This window comes from Oryzias latipes, chromosome 23 (genome assembly GCF_053564925.1).
Source record: "Oryzias latipes strain Hd-rR chromosome 23, Olatipes_Hd-rR_3.1".
NCBI classification, from domain to species: domain Eukaryota; kingdom Metazoa; phylum Chordata; class Actinopteri; order Beloniformes; family Adrianichthyidae; genus Oryzias; species Oryzias latipes.
In genome coordinates, this window is record NC_136259.1 from 13,342,752 (window position 1) to 13,360,363 (window position 17,612).

At 41.4% G+C, this 17,612-nt stretch overlaps 15 non-coding genes across 15 annotated transcripts; 7 read left to right on the plus strand and 8 right to left on the minus strand.

Moving 5' to 3' along the window:
• Nucleotides 1-567: 567 nt before the first annotated feature.
• Nucleotides 568-640, minus strand: trnar-ccu (transfer RNA arginine (anticodon CCU)). The gene has a single exon. It is a non-coding gene; the product is annotated as a tRNA-Arg (tRNA).
• A 1,386-nt stretch (nt 641-2,026) lies between these two features.
• Nucleotides 2,027-2,098, plus strand: trnaw-cca (transfer RNA tryptophan (anticodon CCA)). Its single transcript has one exon. It is a non-coding gene; the product is annotated as a tRNA-Trp (tRNA).
• Nucleotides 2,099-2,751: 653 nt separating this feature from the next.
• Nucleotides 2,752-2,824, minus strand: trnar-ccu (transfer RNA arginine (anticodon CCU)). The gene has a single exon. It is a non-coding gene; the product is annotated as a tRNA-Arg (tRNA).
• A 1,386-nt stretch (nt 2,825-4,210) lies between these two features.
• Nucleotides 4,211-4,282, plus strand: trnaw-cca (transfer RNA tryptophan (anticodon CCA)). The gene has a single exon. It is a non-coding gene; the product is annotated as a tRNA-Trp (tRNA).
• Nucleotides 4,283-4,935: 653 nt separating this feature from the next.
• Nucleotides 4,936-5,008, minus strand: trnar-ccu (transfer RNA arginine (anticodon CCU)). Its single transcript has one exon. It is a non-coding gene; the product is annotated as a tRNA-Arg (tRNA).
• A 1,386-nt stretch (nt 5,009-6,394) lies between these two features.
• On the plus strand, nt 6,395-6,466 carry trnaw-cca (transfer RNA tryptophan (anticodon CCA)). Its single transcript has one exon. It is a non-coding gene; the product is annotated as a tRNA-Trp (tRNA).
• Nucleotides 6,467-7,119: 653 nt separating this feature from the next.
• trnar-ccu (transfer RNA arginine (anticodon CCU)) lies at nt 7,120-7,192 on the minus strand. The gene has a single exon. It is a non-coding gene; the product is annotated as a tRNA-Arg (tRNA).
• Nucleotides 7,193-9,302: 2,110 nt separating this feature from the next.
• trnar-ccu (transfer RNA arginine (anticodon CCU)) lies at nt 9,303-9,375 on the minus strand. The gene has a single exon. It is a non-coding gene; the product is annotated as a tRNA-Arg (tRNA).
• A 1,386-nt stretch (nt 9,376-10,761) lies between these two features.
• Nucleotides 10,762-10,833, plus strand: trnaw-cca (transfer RNA tryptophan (anticodon CCA)). The gene has a single exon. It is a non-coding gene; the product is annotated as a tRNA-Trp (tRNA).
• A 653-nt stretch (nt 10,834-11,486) lies between these two features.
• trnar-ccu (transfer RNA arginine (anticodon CCU)) lies at nt 11,487-11,559 on the minus strand. The gene has a single exon. It is a non-coding gene; the product is annotated as a tRNA-Arg (tRNA).
• Nucleotides 11,560-12,945: 1,386 nt separating this feature from the next.
• trnaw-cca (transfer RNA tryptophan (anticodon CCA)) lies at nt 12,946-13,017 on the plus strand. The gene has a single exon. It is a non-coding gene; the product is annotated as a tRNA-Trp (tRNA).
• A 653-nt stretch (nt 13,018-13,670) lies between these two features.
• Nucleotides 13,671-13,743, minus strand: trnar-ccu (transfer RNA arginine (anticodon CCU)). The gene has a single exon. It is a non-coding gene; the product is annotated as a tRNA-Arg (tRNA).
• Nucleotides 13,744-15,129: 1,386 nt separating this feature from the next.
• trnaw-cca (transfer RNA tryptophan (anticodon CCA)) lies at nt 15,130-15,201 on the plus strand. Its single transcript has one exon. It is a non-coding gene; the product is annotated as a tRNA-Trp (tRNA).
• Nucleotides 15,202-15,854: 653 nt separating this feature from the next.
• Nucleotides 15,855-15,927, minus strand: trnar-ccu (transfer RNA arginine (anticodon CCU)). Its single transcript has one exon. It is a non-coding gene; the product is annotated as a tRNA-Arg (tRNA).
• A 1,364-nt stretch (nt 15,928-17,291) lies between these two features.
• Nucleotides 17,292-17,363, plus strand: trnaw-cca (transfer RNA tryptophan (anticodon CCA)). The gene has a single exon. It is a non-coding gene; the product is annotated as a tRNA-Trp (tRNA).
• Nucleotides 17,364-17,612: the final 249 nt, after the last annotated feature.

The window sequence follows — 17,612 nt, forward strand, 5'->3', positions numbered from 1 at the left end:
TGTGATCTTCACTGGTTTCCATGGATTACAGGAAATCCCTTTCACCTTTATCCACCTTTGTCATGGTAGGGAAAACACGTCAATTTAAGGCCAAGGTCATAGGATAGCACAAGGGTGCATCTGTGCAGAGCGCAAGCTGCGACTCTTTGGATTGCTGACGTTGTAGCATGGCCTTAAGACAAAGTTAGGTGCTTGCCTAATATTGACTCGGTCTATTGTGCACTGTTACAAACTTTAACCACACAACTTGAAAAAAAAAAACAGTTGAGGAGATCCAAGTTTATTCACTTGTAGATTGTATGTGGAACAGTTGGCTTCTGAGTAATGCACAGTTGTAAGTTGGGTTAGGCTGTTGACGAGGGATGTTTGCAGCTGAGTGTGGGAGAAAGCCAATAAATAGTTTGAGCAGCACTTTTGTATTAATTTGGAATCATTTTAATAAGGGAGAGGAGTTGGAGAATGCTGGAATTGACACACAAACAGGGTTGGTGAAGGAAGAAGCTCATGTGCAGAATTTCACTTTGAATCAATGACTTTCTTTATAATGAAGAGCTGCAACATTTGAAGCACCTCAGAGGGGACTTGAACCCCCAATCCCTGGCTTAGGAGGCCAGTGCCTTATCCATTAGGCCACTGAGGCTTGACAACTATGTTCACACATGAAAAAGTTGGTGTCATTTAACTCCGACAGGCCACTGACAACAATGACTAAATTCTGCTTCATGGTCACTTTTAAAACCATTGGTACTTTGTGTTTTGAAAAAGCCGCGACCAATAAGTCACTATCAAATCCCAGTCCTTGACTGGTCAATGTTCCACTTTGTAAGATTTGACGCTCATTCAATGGCCGTGCGTCTTGTGCGTGGAGCCCTAAAACGATTATAAAAAAACATGCTTCGCAATGCGTGTTGAAACAGTTTTCAACGACTTAGCCCAAAATGTGCATACAAGTGCGTTGGTACAGGCGTTTCATTGGAAGTGGTCGTGTTCCACTTCTAGGTCTTACAGAACTTGAAAGAGGGATGTACAGCATGCAGTTTTATCCACAACTAGCCCATAGGAGGGCTAACTCTACTTTTTGAACAAACTTTTCACAACGGCACCAAGGCATCCTTACAAATAAAGAGAAAACAATCAAGATACAAACGACATCCAGCCGCACGCACTAAAGGGAAGGGTATGTTGTATCTGCTGGACACTGTGGACAAATACAGCTGAGGTCAAAAACTCTCACCATGCTACTACATACACACCAGGCATGGGATGAATGTGTGTTCCAGAGTCCGTTTGAATGTAGTAGGAGTCTCTACATGCCTTTAGGCTAATGTTCAAATGCATAAAAGTGAATCTGGACAATGGCCATGCTGTTAGTGTGGTATTGTTCACACAATCGCACACATCAGGGGTATGTTTTGATCCAATATTAGCTCATAGTTGGTAGCAACCAATAGTAGTCAATGGTTATCCAGCCAATGCCCTTGAACTGTCAAAAAGCTCCAGATGGTGTAAATTTTCTTGCTGTTCTGATATGGAGCAAACATGAACACCACTTCTCTATTTGAACCCACTTTCTTGACTCTTTGTCATCTTTCATCTCGTAGTCTTACTTAAAGAAGGCTGACATTTCAACTATAGCTTTTCTGTTGTGACTTTTTCCTTTCTTGAAAAGGAGACTGTTTTCTTGATGCTGACTTGTACCTCTTGAGAAAAACGACACAGTTCCTAGTTGAAAAGTTACAGTTAGACAATAGTAGAGACGATGAAGAAAAGGCCAAGGAAAACCACTGACATGAACTACAGACGAAAAGACCCAGTCATATAACAGCGATCAAAGAAACTACAGTGAATGAGAAAAAGGCATTACAAGTTATGAAGTCAGTGGGATTCTGACCCTTAGAAAATATTTTGAAAAAAAACATAAACATGCCTGTTGTGTAGTGACCTTGAGAAATTTGGCCAGCACTGAAGAAAGAGCAAAAAAGGGTCAAAATCTTGCCAGTAGAATGTGTTTACAGATATTGAAAAGGACTCTGTGGCGCAATGGTAGCGTGTCTGACTCCAGATCAGAAGGTTGTGTGTTCAAATCACATCAGGGTTATTGTTTAACACTTGTGCTATCTGATGCACTTTGATGTTGGGATTTGGGTCATCTAGACAGTGTGCTGAGCCTTTTTCTTCAATGATTTGTGATCTTCACTGGTTTCCATGGATTACAGGAAATCCCTTTCACCTTTATCCACCTTTGTCATGGTAGGGAAAAAAAGTCAATTTAAGGCCAAGGTCATAGGATAGCACAAGGGTACATCTGTGCAGAGCGCAAGCTGCGACTCTTTGGATTGCTGACGTTGTAGCATGGCCTTAAGACAAAGTTAGGTGCTTGCCTAATATTGACTCGGTCTATTGTACACTGTTACAAACTTTAACCACACAACTTGAAAAAAAAAACAGTTGAGGAGATCCAAGTTTGTTCACTTGTAGATTGTATGTGGAACAGTTGGCTTCTGAGTAATGCACAGTTGTAAGTTGGGTTAGGCTGTTGACCAGGGATGTTTTCTGCTGAGTGTGGGAGAAAGCCAATAAATAGTTTGAGCAGCACTTTTGTATTAATTTGGAATCATTTTAATAAGGGAGAGGAGTTGGAGAATGCTGGAATTGACACACAAACAGGATTGGTGAAGGAAGAAGCTCATGTGCAGAATTTCACTTAGAATCAATGACTTTCTTTATAATGAAGAGCTGCAACATTTGAAGCACCTCAGAGGGGACTTGAACCCCCAATCCCTGGCTTAGGAGGCCAGTGCCTTATCCATTAGGCCACTGAGGCTTGACAACTATGTTCACACATGAAAAAGTTGGTGTCATTTAACTCCGACAGGCCACTGACAACAATGACTAAATTCTGCTTCATGGTCACTTTTAAAACCATTGGTACTTTGTGTTTTGAAAAAGCCGCGACCAATAAGTCACTATCAAATCCCAGTCCTTGACTGGTCAATGTTCCACTTTGTAAGATTTGACGCTCATTCAATGGCCGTGCGTCTTGTGCGTGGAGCCCTAAAACGATTATAAAAAAACATGCTTCGCGATGCGTGTTGCAACAGTTTTCAACGACTTAGCCCAAAATGTGCATACAAGTGCGTTGGTACAGGCGTTTCATTGGAAGCGGTCGTGTTCCACTTCTAGGTCTTACAGAACTTGAAAGAGGGATGTACAGCATGCAGTTTTATCCACAACTAGCCCATAGGGGGGCTAACTCTACTTTTTGAACAAACTTTTCACAACGGCACCAAGGCATCCTTACAAATAAAGAGAAAACAATCAAGATACAAACGACATCCAGCCGCACGCACTAAAGGGAAGGGTATGTTGTATCTGCTGGACACTGTGGACAAATATAGCTGAGGTCAAAAACTCTCACCATGCTACTACATACACACCAGGCATGGGATGAATGTGTGTTCCAGAGTCCGTTTGAATGTAGTAGGAGTCTCTACATGCCTTTAGGCTAATGTTCAAATGCATAAAAGTGAATCTGGACAATGGCCATGCTGTTAGTGTGGTATTGTTCACACAATCGCACACATCAGGGGTATGTTTTGATCCAATATTAGCTCATAGTTGGTAGCAACCAATAGTAGTCAATGGTTATCCAGCCAATGCCCTTGAACTGTCAAAAAGCTCCAGATGGTGTAAATTTTCTTGCTGTTCTGATATGGAGCAAACATGAACACCACTTCTCTATTTGAACCCACTTTCTTGGCTCTTTGTCATCTTTCATCTCGTAGTCTTACTTAAAGAAGGCTGACATTTCAACTATAGCTTTTCTGTTGTGACTTTTTCCTTTCTTGAAAAGGAGACTGTTTTCTTGATGCTGACTTGTACCTCTTGAGAAAAACGACACAGTTCCTAGTTGAAAAGTTACAGTTAGACAATAGTAGAGACGATGAAGAAAAGGCCAAGAAAAACCACTGACATGAACTACAGACGAAAAGACCTAGTCACATAACAGGGATCAAAGAAACTACAGTGAATGAGAAAAAGGCATTACAAGTTATGAAGTCAGTGGGATTCTGACCCTTAGAAAATAATTTGAAAAAAAACCTAAACATGCCTGTTGTGTAGTGACCTTGAGAAATTTGGCCAGCACTGAAGAAAGAGCAAAAAAGGGTCAAAATCTTGCCAGTAGAATGTGTTTACAGATATTGAAAAGGACTCTGTGGCGCAATGGTAGCGTGTCTGACTCCAGATCAGAAGGTTGTGTGTTCAAATCACATCAGGGTTATTGTTTAACACTTGTGCTATCTGATGCACTTTGATGTTGGGATTTGGGTCATCTAGACAGTGTGCTGAGCCTTTTTCTTCAATGATTTGTGATCTTCACTGGTTTCCATGGATTACAGGAAATCCCTTTCACCTTTATCCACCTTTGTCATGGTAGGGAAAAAAAGTCAATTTAAGGCCAAGGTCATAGGATAGCACAAGGGTACATCTGTGCAGAGCGCAAGCTGCGACTCTTTGGATTGCTGACGTTGTAGCATGGCCTTAAGACAAAGTTAGGTGCTTGCCTAATATTGACTCGGCCTATTGTACACTGTTACAAACTTTAACCACACAACTTGAAAAAAAAAACAGTTGAGGAGATCCAAGTTTGTTCACTTGTAGATTGTATGTGGAACAGTTGGCTTCTGAGTAATGCACAGTTGTAAGTTGGGTTAGGCTGTTGACCAGGGATGTTTTCTGCTGAGTGTGGGAGAAAGCCAATAAATAGTTTGAGCAGCACTTTTGTATTAATTTGGAATCATTTTAATAAGGGAGAGGAGTTGGAGAATGCTGGAATTGACACACAAACAGGATTGGTGAAGGAAGAAGCTCATGTGCAGAATTTCACTTAGAATCAATGACTTTCTTTATAATGAAGAGCTGCAACATTTGAAGCACCTCAGAGGGGACTTGAACCCCCAATCCCTGGCTTAGGAGGCCAGTGCCTTATCCATTAGGCCACTGAGGCTTGACAACTATGTTCACACATGAAAAAGTTGGTGTCATTTAACTCCGACAGGCCACTGACAACAATGACTAAATTCTGCTTCATGGTCACTTTTAAAACCATTGGTACTTTGTGTTTTGAAAAAGCCGCGACCAATAAGTCACTATCAAATCCCAGTCCTTGACTGGTCAATGTTCCACTTTGTAAGATTTGACGCTCATTCAATGGCCGTGCGTCTTGTGCGTGGAGCCCTAAAACGATTATAAAAAAACATGCTTCGCGATGCGTGTTGCAACAGTTTTCAACGACTTAGCCCAAAATGTGCATACAAGTGCGTTGGTACAGGCGTTTCATTGGAAGCGGTCGTGTTCCACTTCTAGGTCTTACAGAACTTGAAAGAGGGATGTACAGCATGCAGTTTTATCCACAACTAGCCCATAGGGGGGCTAACTCTACTTTTTGAACAAACTTTTCACAACGGCACCAAGGCATCCTTACAAATAAAGAGAAAACAATCAAGATACAAACGACATCCAGCCGCACGCACTAAAGGGAAGGGTATGTTGTATCTGCTGGACACTGTGGACAAATATAGCTGAGGTCAAAAACTCTCACCATGCTACTACATACACACCAGGCATGGGATGAATGTGTGTTCCAGAGTCCGTTTGAATGTAGTAGGAGTCTCTACATGCCTTTAGGCTAATGTTCAAATGCATAAAAGTGAATCTGGACAATGGCCATGCTGTTAGTGTGGTATTGTTCACACAATCGCACACATCAGGGGTATGTTTTGATCCAATATTAGCTCATAGTTGGTAGCAACCAATAGTAGTCAATGGTTATCCAGCCAATGCCCTTGAACTGTCAAAAAGCTCCAGATGGTGTAAATTTTCTTGCTGTTCTGATATGGAGCAAACATGAACACCACTTCTCTATTTGAACCCACTTTCTTGGCTCTTTGTCATCTTTCATCTCGTAGTCTTACTTAAAGAAGGCTGACATTTCAACTATAGCTTTTCTGTTGTGACTTTTTCCTTTCTTGAAAAGGAGACTGTTTTCTTGATGCTGACTTGTACCTCTTGAGAAAAACGACACAGTTCCTAGTTGAAAAGTTACAGTTAGACAATAGTAGAGACGATGAAGAAAAGGCCAAGAAAAACCACTGACATGAACTACAGACGAAAAGACCTAGTCACATAACAGGGATCAAAGAAACTACAGTGAATGAGAAAAAGGCATTACAAGTTATGAAGTCAGTGGGATTCTGACCCTTAGAAAATAATTTGAAAAAAAACATAAACATGCCTGTTGTGTAGTGACCTTGAGAAATTTGGCCAGCACTGAAGAAAGAGCAAAAAAGGGTCAAAATCTTGCCAGTAGAATGTGTTTACAGATATTGAAAAGGACTCTGTGGCGCAATGGTAGCGCGTCTGACTCCAGATCAGAAGGTTGTGTGTTCAAATCACATCAGGGTCATTGTTTAACACTTGTGCTATCTGATGCACTTTGATGTTGGGATTTGGGTCATCTAGACAGTGTGCTGAGCCTTTTTCTTCAATGATTTGTGATCTTCACTGGTTTCCATGGATTACAGGAAATCCCTTTCACCTTTATCCACCTTTGTCATGGTAGGGAAAACACGTCAATTTAAGGCCAAGGTCATAGGATAGCACAAGGGTACATCTGTGCAGAGCGCAAGCTGCGACTCTTTGGATTGCTGACGTTGTAGCATGGCCTTAAGACAAAGTTAGGTGCTTGCCTAATATTGACTCGGTCTATTGTGCACTGTTACAAACTTTAACCACACAACTTGATAAAAAAAACAGTTGAGGAGATCCAAGTTTGTTCACTTGTAGATTGTATGTGGAACAGTTGGCTTCTGAGTAATGCACAGTTGTAAGTTGGGTTAGGCTGTTGACCAGGGATGTTTTCTGCTGAGTGTGGGAGAAAGCCAATAAATAGTTTGAGCAGCACTTTTGTATTAATTTGGAATCATTTTAATAAGGGAGAGGAGTTGGAGAATGCTGGAATTGACACACAAACAGGGTTGGTGAAGGAAGAAGCTCATGTGCAGAATTTCATTTAGAATCAATGACTTTCTTTATAATGAAGAGCTGCAACATTTGAAGCACCTCAGAGGGGACTTGAACCCCCAATCCCTGGCTTAGGAGGCCAGTGCCTTATCCATTAGGCCACTGAGGCTTGACAACTATGTTCACACATGAAAAAGTTGGTGTCATTTAACTCCGACAGGCCACTGACAACAATGACTAAATTCTGCTTCATGGTCACTTTTAAAACCATTGGTACTTTGTGTTTTGAAAAAGCCGCGACCAATAAGTCACTATCAAATCCCAGTCCTTGACTGGTCAATGTTCCACTTTGTAAGATTTGACGCTCATTCAATGGCCGTGCGTCTTGTGCGTGGAGCCCTAAAACGATTATAAAAAAACATGCTTCGCGATGCGTGTTGCAACAGTTTTCAACGACTTAGCCCAAAATGTGCATACAAGTGCGTTGGTACAGGCGTTTCATTGGAAGTGGTCGTGTTCCACTTCTAGGTCTTACAGAACTTGAAAGAGGGATGTACAGCATGCAGTTTTATCCACAACTAGCCCATAGGGGGGCTAACTCTACTTTTTGAACAAACTTTTCACAACGGCACCAAGGCATCCTTACAAATAAAGAGAAAACAATCAAGATACAAACGACATCCAGCCGCACGCACTAAAGGGAAGGGTATGTTGTATCTGCTGGACACTGTGGACAAATACAGCTGAGGTCAAAAACTCTCACCATGCTATTACATACACACCAGGCATGGGATGAATGTGTGTTCCAGAGTCCGTTTGAATGTAGTAGGAGTCTCTACATGCCTTTAGGCTAATGTTCAAATGCATAAAAGTGAATCTGGACAATGGCCATGCTGTTAGTGTGGTATTGTTCACACAATCGCACACATCAGGGGTATGTTTTGATCCAATATTAGCTCATAGTTGGTAGCAACCAATAGTAGTCAATGGTTATCCAGCCAATGCCCTTGAACTGTCAAAAAGCTCCATATGGTGTAAATTTTCTTGCTGTTCTGATATGGAGCAAACATGAACACCACTTCTCTATTTGAACCCACTTTCTTGGCTCTTTGTCATCTTTCATCTCGTAGTCTTACTTAAAGAAGGCTGACATTTCAACTATAGCTTTTCTGTTGTGACTTTTTCCTTTCTTGAAAAGGAGACTGTTTTCTTGATGCTGACTTGTACCTCTTGAGAAAAACGACACAGTTCCTAGTTGAAAAGTTACAGTTAGACAATAGTAGAGACGATGAAGAAAAGGCCAAGAAAAACCACTGACATGAACTACAGACGAAAAGACCTAGTCACATAACAGCGATCAAAGAAACTACAGTGAATGAGAAAAAGGCATTACAAGTTATGAAGTCAGTGGGATTCTGACCCTTAGAAAATAATTTGAAAAAAAACATAAACATGCCTGTTGTGTAGTGACCTTGAGAAATTTGGCCAGCACTGAAGAAAGAGCAAAAAAGGGTCAAAATCTTGCCAGTAGAATGTGTTTACAGATATTGAAAAGGACTCTGTGGCGCAATGGTAGTGTGTCTGACTCCAGATCTGAAGGTTGTGTATTCAAATCACATCAGGGTCATTGTTTAACACTTGTGCTATCTGATGCACTTTGATGTTGGGATTTGGGTCATCTAGACAGTGTGCTGAGCCTTTTTCTTCAATGATTTGTGATCTTCACTGGTTTCCATGGATTACAGGAAATCCCTTTCACTTTTATCCACCTTTGTCATGGTAGGGAAAACACGTCAATTTAAGGCCAAGGTCATAGGATAGCACAAGGGTACATCTGTGCAGAGCGCAAGCTGCGACTCTTTGGATTGCTGACGTTGTAGCATGGCCTTAAGACAAAGTTAGGTGCTTGCCTAATATTGACTCGGTCTATTGTGCACTGTTACAAACTTTAACCACACAACTTGAAAAAAAAACAGTTGAGGAGATCCAAGTTTGTTCACTTGTAGATTGTATGTGGAAGAGTTGGCTTCTGAGTAATGCACAGTTGTAAGTTGGGTTAGGCTGTTGACCAGGAATGTTTTCTGCTGAGTGTGGGAGAAAGCCAATAAATAGTTTGAGCAGCACTTTTGGATTAATTTGGAATCATTTTAATAAGGGAGAGGAGTTGGAGAATGCTGGAATTGACACACAAACAGGGTTGGTGAAGGAAGAAGCTCATGTGCAGAATTTCACTTAGAATCAATGACTTTCTTTATAATGAAGAGCTGCAACATTTGAAGCACCTCAGAGGGGACTTGAACCCCCAATCCCTGGCTTAGGAGGCCAATGCCTTATCCATTAGGCCACTGAGGCTTGACAACTATGTTCACACATGAAAGAGTTGGTGTCATTTAACTCCGACAGGCCACTGACAACAATGACTAAATTCTGCTTCATGGTCACTTTTAAAACCATTGGTACTTTGTGTTTCGAAAAAGCCGCGACCAATAAGTCACTATCAAATCCCAGTCCTTGACTGGTCAATGTTCCACTTTGTAAGATTTGACGCTCATTCAATGGCCGTGCGTCTTGTGCGTGGAGCCCTAAAACGATTATAAAAAAACATGCTTCGCGATGCGTGTTGCAACAGTTTTCAACGACTTAGCCCAAAATGTGCATACAAGTGCGTTGGTACAGGCGTTTCATTGGAAGTGGTCGTGTTCCACTTCTAGGTCTTACAGAACTTGAAAGAGGGATGTACAGCATGCAGTTTTATCCACAACTAGCCCATAGGGGGGCTAACTCTACTTTTTGAACAAACTTTTCACAACGGCACCAAGGCATCCTTACAAATAAAGAAAAAACAATCAAGATACAAACGACATCCAGCCGCACGCACTAAAGGGAAGGGTATGTTGTATCTGCTGGACACTGTGGACAAATACAGCTGAGGTCAAAAACTCTCACCATGCTACTACATACACACCAGGCATGGGATGAATGTGTGTTCCAGAGTCCGTTTGAATGTAGTAGGAGTCTCTACATGCCTTTAGGCTAATGTTCAAATGCATAAAAGTGAATCTGGACAATGGCCATGCTGTTAGTGTGGTATTGTTCACACAATCGCACACATCAGGGGTATGTTTTGATCCAATATTAGCTCATAGTTGGTAGCAGCCAATAGTAGTCAATGGTTATCCAGCCAATGCCCTTGAACTGTCAAAAAGCTCCATATGGTGTAAATTTTCTTGCTGTTCTGATATGGAGCAAACATGAACACCACTTCTCTATTTGAACCCACTTTCTTGGCTCTTTGTCATCTTTCATCTCGTAGTCTTACTTAAAGAAGGCTGACATTTCAACTATAGCTTTTCTGTTGTGACTTTTTCCTTTCTTGAAAAGGAGACTGTTTTCTTGATGCTGACTTGTACCTCTTGAGAAAAACGACACAGTTCCTAGTTGAAAAGTTACAGTTAGACAATAGTAGAGACGATGAAGAAAAGGCCAAGAAAAACCACTGACATGAACTACAGACGAAAAGACCTAGTCACATAACAGGGATCAAAGAAACTACAGTGAATGAGAAAAAGGCATTACAAGTTAGGAAGTCAGTGGGATTCTGACCCTTAGAAAATAATTTGAAAAAAAACCTAAACATGCCTGTTGTGTAGTGACCTTGAGAAATTTGGCCAGCACTGAAGAAAGAGCAAAAAAGGGTCAAAATCTTGCCAGTAGAATGTGTTCACAGATATTGAAAAGGACTCTGTGGCGCAATGGTAGCGCGTCTGACTCCAGATCAGAAGGTTGTGTGTTCAAATCACAACAGGGTCATTGTTTAACACTTGTGCTATCTGATGCACTTTGATGTTGGGATTTGGGTCATCTAGACAGTGTGCTGAGCCTTTTTCTTCAATGATTTGTGATCTTCACTGGTTTCCATGGATTACAGGAAATCCCTTTCACTTTTATCCACCTTTGTCATGGTAGGGAAAACACGTCAATTTAAGGCCAAGGTCATAGGATAGCACAAGGGTACATCTGTGCAGAGCGCAAGCTGCGACTCTTTGGATTGCTGACGTTGTAGCATGGCCTTAAGACAAAGTTAGGTGCTTGCCTAATATTGACTCGGTCTATTGTGCACTGCTACAAACTTTAACCACACAACTTGAAAAAAAAAACAGTTGAGGAGATCCAAGTTTGTTCACTTGTAGATTGTATGTGGAACAGTTGGCTTCTGAGTAATGCACAGTTGTAAGTTGGGTTAGGCTGTTGACCAGGGATGTTTTCTGCTGCGTGTGGGAGAAAGCCAATAAATAGTTTGAGCAGCACTTTTGGATTAATTTGGAATCATTTTAATAAGGGAGAGGAGTTGGAGAATGTTGGATTTGACACACAAACAGGGTTGGTGAAGGAAGAAGTTCATGTGCAGAATTTCACTTAGAATCAATGACTTTCTTTATAATGAAGAGCTGCAACATTTGAAGCACCTCAGAGGGGACTTGAACCCGCAATCCCTGGCTTAGGAGGCCAGTGCCTTATCCATTAGGCCACTGAGGCTTGACAACTATGTTCACACATGAAAGAGTTGGTGTCATTTAATTCCGACAGGCCACTGACAACAATGACTAAATTCTGCTTCATGGTCACTTTTAAAACCATTGGTACTTTGTGTTTCGAAAAAGCCGCGACCAATAAGTCACTATCAAATCCCAGTCCTTGACTGGTCAATGTTCCACTTTGTAAGATTTGACGCTCATTCAATGGCCGTGCGTCTTGTGCGTGGAGCCCTAAAACGATTATAAAAAAACATGCTTCGCGATGCGTGTTGCAACAGTTTTCAACGACTTAGCCCAAAATGTGCATACAAGTGCGTTGGTACAGGCGTTTCATTGGAAGTGGTCGTGTTCCACTTCTAGGTCTTACAGAACTTGAAAGAGGGATGTACAGCATGCAGTTTTATCCACAACTAGCCCATAGGGGGGCTAACTCTACTTTTTGAACAAACTTTTCACAACGGCACCAAGGCATCCTTACAAATAAAGAAAAAACAATCAAGATACAAACGACATCCAGCCGCACGCACTAAAGGGAAGGGTATGTTGTATCTGCTGGACACTGTGGACAAATACAGCTGAGGTCAAAAACTCTCACCATGCTACTACATACACACCAGGCATGGGATGAATGTGTGTTCCAGAGTCCGTTTGAATGTAGTAGGAGTCTCTACATGCCTTTAGGCTAATGTTCAAATGCATAAAAGTGAATCTGGACAATGGCCATGCTGTTAGTGTGGTATTGTTCACACAATCGCACACATCAGGGGTATGTTTTGATCCAATATTAGCTCATAGTTGGTAGCAACCAATAGTAGTCAATGGTTATCCAGCCAATGCCCTTGAACTGTCAAAAAGCTCCAGATGGTGTAAATTTTCTTGCTGTTCTGATATGGAGCAAACATGAACACCACTTCTCTATTTGAACCCACTTTCTTGGCTCTTTGTCATCTTTCATCTCGTAGTCTTACTTAAAGAAGGCGGACATTTCAACTATAGCTTTTCTGTTGTGACTTTTTCCTTTCTTGAAAAGGAGACTGTTTTCTTGATGCTGACTTGTACCTCTTGAGAAAAACGACACAGTTCCTAGTTGAAAAGTTACAGTTAGACAATAGTAGAGACGATGAAGAAAAGGCCAAGAAAAACCACTGACATGAACTACAGACGAAAAGACCTAGTCACATAACAGCGATCAAAGAAACTACAGTGAATGAGAAAAAGGCATTACAAGTTATGAAGTCAGTGGGATTCTGACCCTTAGAAAATAATTTGAAAAAAAACCTAAACATGCCTGTTGTGTAGTGACCTTGAGAAATTTGGCCAGCACTGAAGAAAGAGCAAAAAAGGGTCAAAATCTTGCTAGTAGAATGTGTTTACAGATATTGAAAAGGACTCTGTGGCGCAATGGTAGCGCGTCTGACTCCAGATCCGAAGGTTGTGTGTTCAAATCACATCAGGGTCATTGTTTAACACTTGTGCTATCTGATGCACTTTGATGTTGGGATTTGGGTCATCTAGACAGTGTGCTGAGCCTTTTTCTTCAATGATTTGTGATCTTCACTGGTTTCCATGGATTACAGGAAATCCCTTTCACTTTTATCCACCTTTGTCATGGTAGGGAAAACACGTCAATTTAAGGCCAAGGTCATAGGATAGCACAAGGGTACATCTGTGCAGAGCGCAAGCTGCGACTCTTTGGATTGCTGACGTTGTAGCATGGCCTTAAGACAAAGTTAGGTGCTTGCCTAATATTGACTCGGTCTATTGTGCACTGTTACAAACTTTAACCACACAACTTGAAAAAAAAAACAGTTGAGGAGATCCAAGTTTGTTCACTTGTAGATTGTATGTGGAACAGTTGGCTTCTGAGTAATGCACAGTTGTAAGTTGGGTTAGGCTGTTGACCAGGGATGTTTTCTGCTGAGTGTGGGAGAAAGCCAATAAATAGTTTGAGCAGCACTTTTGGATTAATTTGGAATCATTTTAATAAGGGAGAGGAGTTGGAGAATGTTGGATTTGACACACAAACAGGGTTGGTGAAGGAAGAAGTTCATGTGCAGAATTTCACTTAGAATCAATGACTTTCTTTATAATGAAGAGCTGCAACATTTGAATCACCTCAGAGGGGACTTGAACCCCCAATCCCTGGCTTAGGAGGCCAGTGCCTTATCCATTAGGCCACTGAGGCTTGACAACTATGTTCACACATGAAAGAGTTGGTGTCATTTAACTCCGACAGGCCACTGACAACAATGACTAAATTCTGCTTCATGGTCACTTTTAAAACCATTGGTACTTTGTGTTTCGAAAAAGCCGCGACCAATAAGTCACTATCAAATCCCAGTCCTTGACTGGTCAATGTTCCACTTTGTAAGATTTGACGCTCATTCAATGGTCGTGCGTCTTGTGCGTGGAGCCCTAAAACGATTATAAAAAAACATGCTTCGCGATGCGTGTTGCAACAGTTTTCAACGACTTAGCCCAAAATGTGCATACAAGTGCGTTGGTACAGGCGTTTCATTGGAAGTGGTCGTGTTCCACTTCTAGGTCTTACAGAACTTGAAAGAGGGATGTACAGCATGCAGTTTTATCCACAACTAGCCCATAGGGGGGCTAACTCTACTTTTTGAACAAACTTTTCACAACGGCACCAAGGCATCCTTACAAATAAAGAGAAAACAATCAAGATACAAACGACATCCAGCCGCACGCACTAAAGGGAAGGGTATGTTGTATCTGCTGGACACTGTGGACAAATACAGCTGAGGTCAAAAACTCTCACCATGCTACTACATACACACCAGGCATGGGATGAATGTGTGTTCTAGAGTCCGTTTGAATGTAGTAGGAGTCTCTACATGCCTTTAGGCTAATGTTCAAATGCATAAAAGTGAATCTGGACAATGGCCATGCTGTTAGTGTGGTATTGTTCACACAATCGCACACATCAGGGGTATGTTTTGATCCAATATTAGCTCATAGTTGGTAGCAACCAATAGTAGTCAATGGTTATCCAGCCAATGCCCTTGAACTGTCAAAAAGCTCCAGATGGTGTAAATTTTCTTGCTGTTCTGATATGGAGCAAACATGAACACCACTTCTCTATTTGAACCCACTTTCTTGGCTCTTTGTCATCTTTCATCTCGTAGTCTTACTTAAAGAAGGCTGACATTTCAACTATAGCTTTTCTGTTGTGACTTTTTCCTTTCTTGAAAAGGAGACTGTTTTCTTGATGCTGACTTGTACCTCTTGAGAAAAACGACACAGTTCCTAGTTGAAAAGTTACAGTTAGACAATAGTAGAGACGATGAAGAAAAGGCCAAGAAAAACCACTGACATGAACTACAGACGAAAAGACCTAGTCACATAACAGCGATCAAATAAACTACAGTGAATGAGAAAAAGGCATTACAAGTTAGGAAGTCAGTGGGATTCTGACCCTTAGAAAATAATTTGAAAAAAAACATAAACATGCCTGTTGTGTAGTGACCTTGAGAAATTTGGCCAGCACTGAAGAAAGAGCAAAAAAGGGTCAAAATCTTGCCAGTAGAATGTGTTTACAGATATTGAAAAGGACTCTGTGGCGCAATGGTAGCGCGTCTGACTCCAGATCAGAAGGTTGTGTGTTCAAATCACATCAGGGTCATTGTTTAACACTTGTGCTATCTGATGCACTTTGATGTTGGGATTTGGGTCATCTAGACAGTGTGCTGAGCCTTTTTCTTCAATGATTTGTGATCTTCACTGGTTTCCATGGATTACAGGAAATCCCTTTCACTTTTATCCACCTTTGTCATGGTAGGGAAAACACGTCAATTTAAGGCCAAGGTCATAGGATAGCACAAGGGTACATCTGTGCAGAGCGCAAGCTGCGACTCTTTGGATTGCTGACGTTGTAGCATGGCCTTAAGACAAAGTTAGGTGCTTGCCTAATATTGACTCGGTCTATTGTGCACTGTTACAAACTTTAACCACACAACTTGAAAAAAAAAACAGTTGAGGAGATCCAAGTTTTTTCACTTGTAGATTGTATGTGGAACAGTTGGCTTCTGAGTAATGCACAGTTGTAAGTTGGGTTAGGCTGTTGACCAGGGATGTTTTCTGCTGAGTGTGGGAGAAAGCCAATAAATAGTTTGAGCAGCACTTTTGGATTAATTTGGAATCATTTTAATAAGGGAGAGGAGTTGGAGAATGTTGGATTTGACACACAAACAGGGTTGGTGAAGGAAGAAGTTCATGTGCAGAATTTCACTTAGAATCAATGACTTTCTTTATAATGAAGAGCTGCAACATTTGAAGCACCTCAGAGGGGACTTGAACCCCCAATCCCTGGCTTAGGAGGCCAGTGCCTTATCCATTAGGCCACTGAGGCTTGACAACTATGTTCACACATGAAAGAGTTGGTGTCATTTAACTCCGACAGGCCACTGACAACAATGACTAAATTCTGCTTCATGGTCACTTTTAAAACCATTGGTACTTTGTGTTTTGAAAAAGCCGCGACCAATAAGTCACTATCAAATCCCAGTCCTTGACTGGTCAATGTTCCACTTTGTAAGATTTGACGCTCATTCAATGGCCGTGCGTCTTGTGCGTGGAGCCCTAAAACGATTATAAAAAAACATGCTTCGCGATGCGTGTTGCAACAGTTTTCAACGACTTAGCCCAAAATGTGCATACAAGTGCGTTGGTACAGGCGTTTCATTGGAAGCGGTCGTGTTCCACTTCTAGGTCTTACAGAACTTGAAAGAGGGATGTACAGCATGCAGTTTTATCCACAACTAGCCCATAGGGGGGCTAACTCTACTTTTTGAACAAACTTTTCACAACGGCACCAAGGCATCCTTACAAATAAAGAGAAAACAATCAAGATACAAACGACATCCAGCCGCACGCACTAAAGGGAAGGGTATGTTGTATCTGCTGGACACTGTGGACAATTACAGCTGAGTCTAAAAACTCTCACCATGCTACTACATACACACCAGGCATGGGATGAATGTGTGTTCCAGAGTCCGTTTGAATGTAGTAGGAGTCTCTACATGCATAAAAGTGAATCTGGACAATGGCCATGCTGTTAGTGTGGTATTGTTCACACAATCGCACACATCAGGGGTATGTTTTGATCCAATATTAGCTCATAGTTGGTAGCAACCAATAGTAGTCAATGGTTATCCAGCCAATGCCCTTGAACTGTCAAAAAGCTCCAGATGGTGTAAATTTTCTTGCTGTTCTGATATGGAGCAAACATGAACACCACTTCTCTATTTGAACCCACTTTCTTGGCTCTTTGTCATCTTTCATCTCGTAGTCTTACTTAAAGAAGGCTGACATTTCAACTATAGCTTTTCTGTTGTGACTTTTTCCTTTCTTGAAAAGGAGACTGTTTTCTTGATGCTGACTTGTACCTCTTGAGAAAAACGACACAGTTCCTAGTTGAAAAGTTACAGTTAGACAATAGTAGAGACGATGAAGAAAAGGCCAAGAAAAACCACTGACATGAACTACAGACGAAAAGACCTAGTCACATAACAGGGATCAAAGAAACTACAGTGAATGAGAAAAAGGCATTACAAGTTATGAAGTCAGTGGGATTCTGACCCTTAGAAAATAATTTGAAAAAAAACATAAACATGCCTGTTGTGTAGTGACCTTGAGAAATTTGGCCAGCACTGAAGAAAGAGCAAAAAAGGGTCAAAATCTTGCCAGTAGAATGTGTTTACAGATATTGAAAAGGACTCTGTGGCGCAATGGTAGCGCGTCTGACTCCAGATCAGAAGGTTGTGTGTTCAAATCACATCAGGGTCATTGTTTAACACTTGTGCTATCTGATGCACTTTGATGTTGGGATTTGGGTCATCTAGACAGTGTGCTGAGCCTTTTTCTTCAATGATTTGTGATCTTCACTGGTTTCCATGGATTACAGGAAATCCCTTTCACCTTTATCCACCTTTGTCATGGTAGGGAAAACACGTCAATTTAAGGCCAAGGTCATAGGATAGCACAAGGGTACATCTGTGCAGAGCGCAAGCTGCGACTCTTTGGATTGCTGACGTT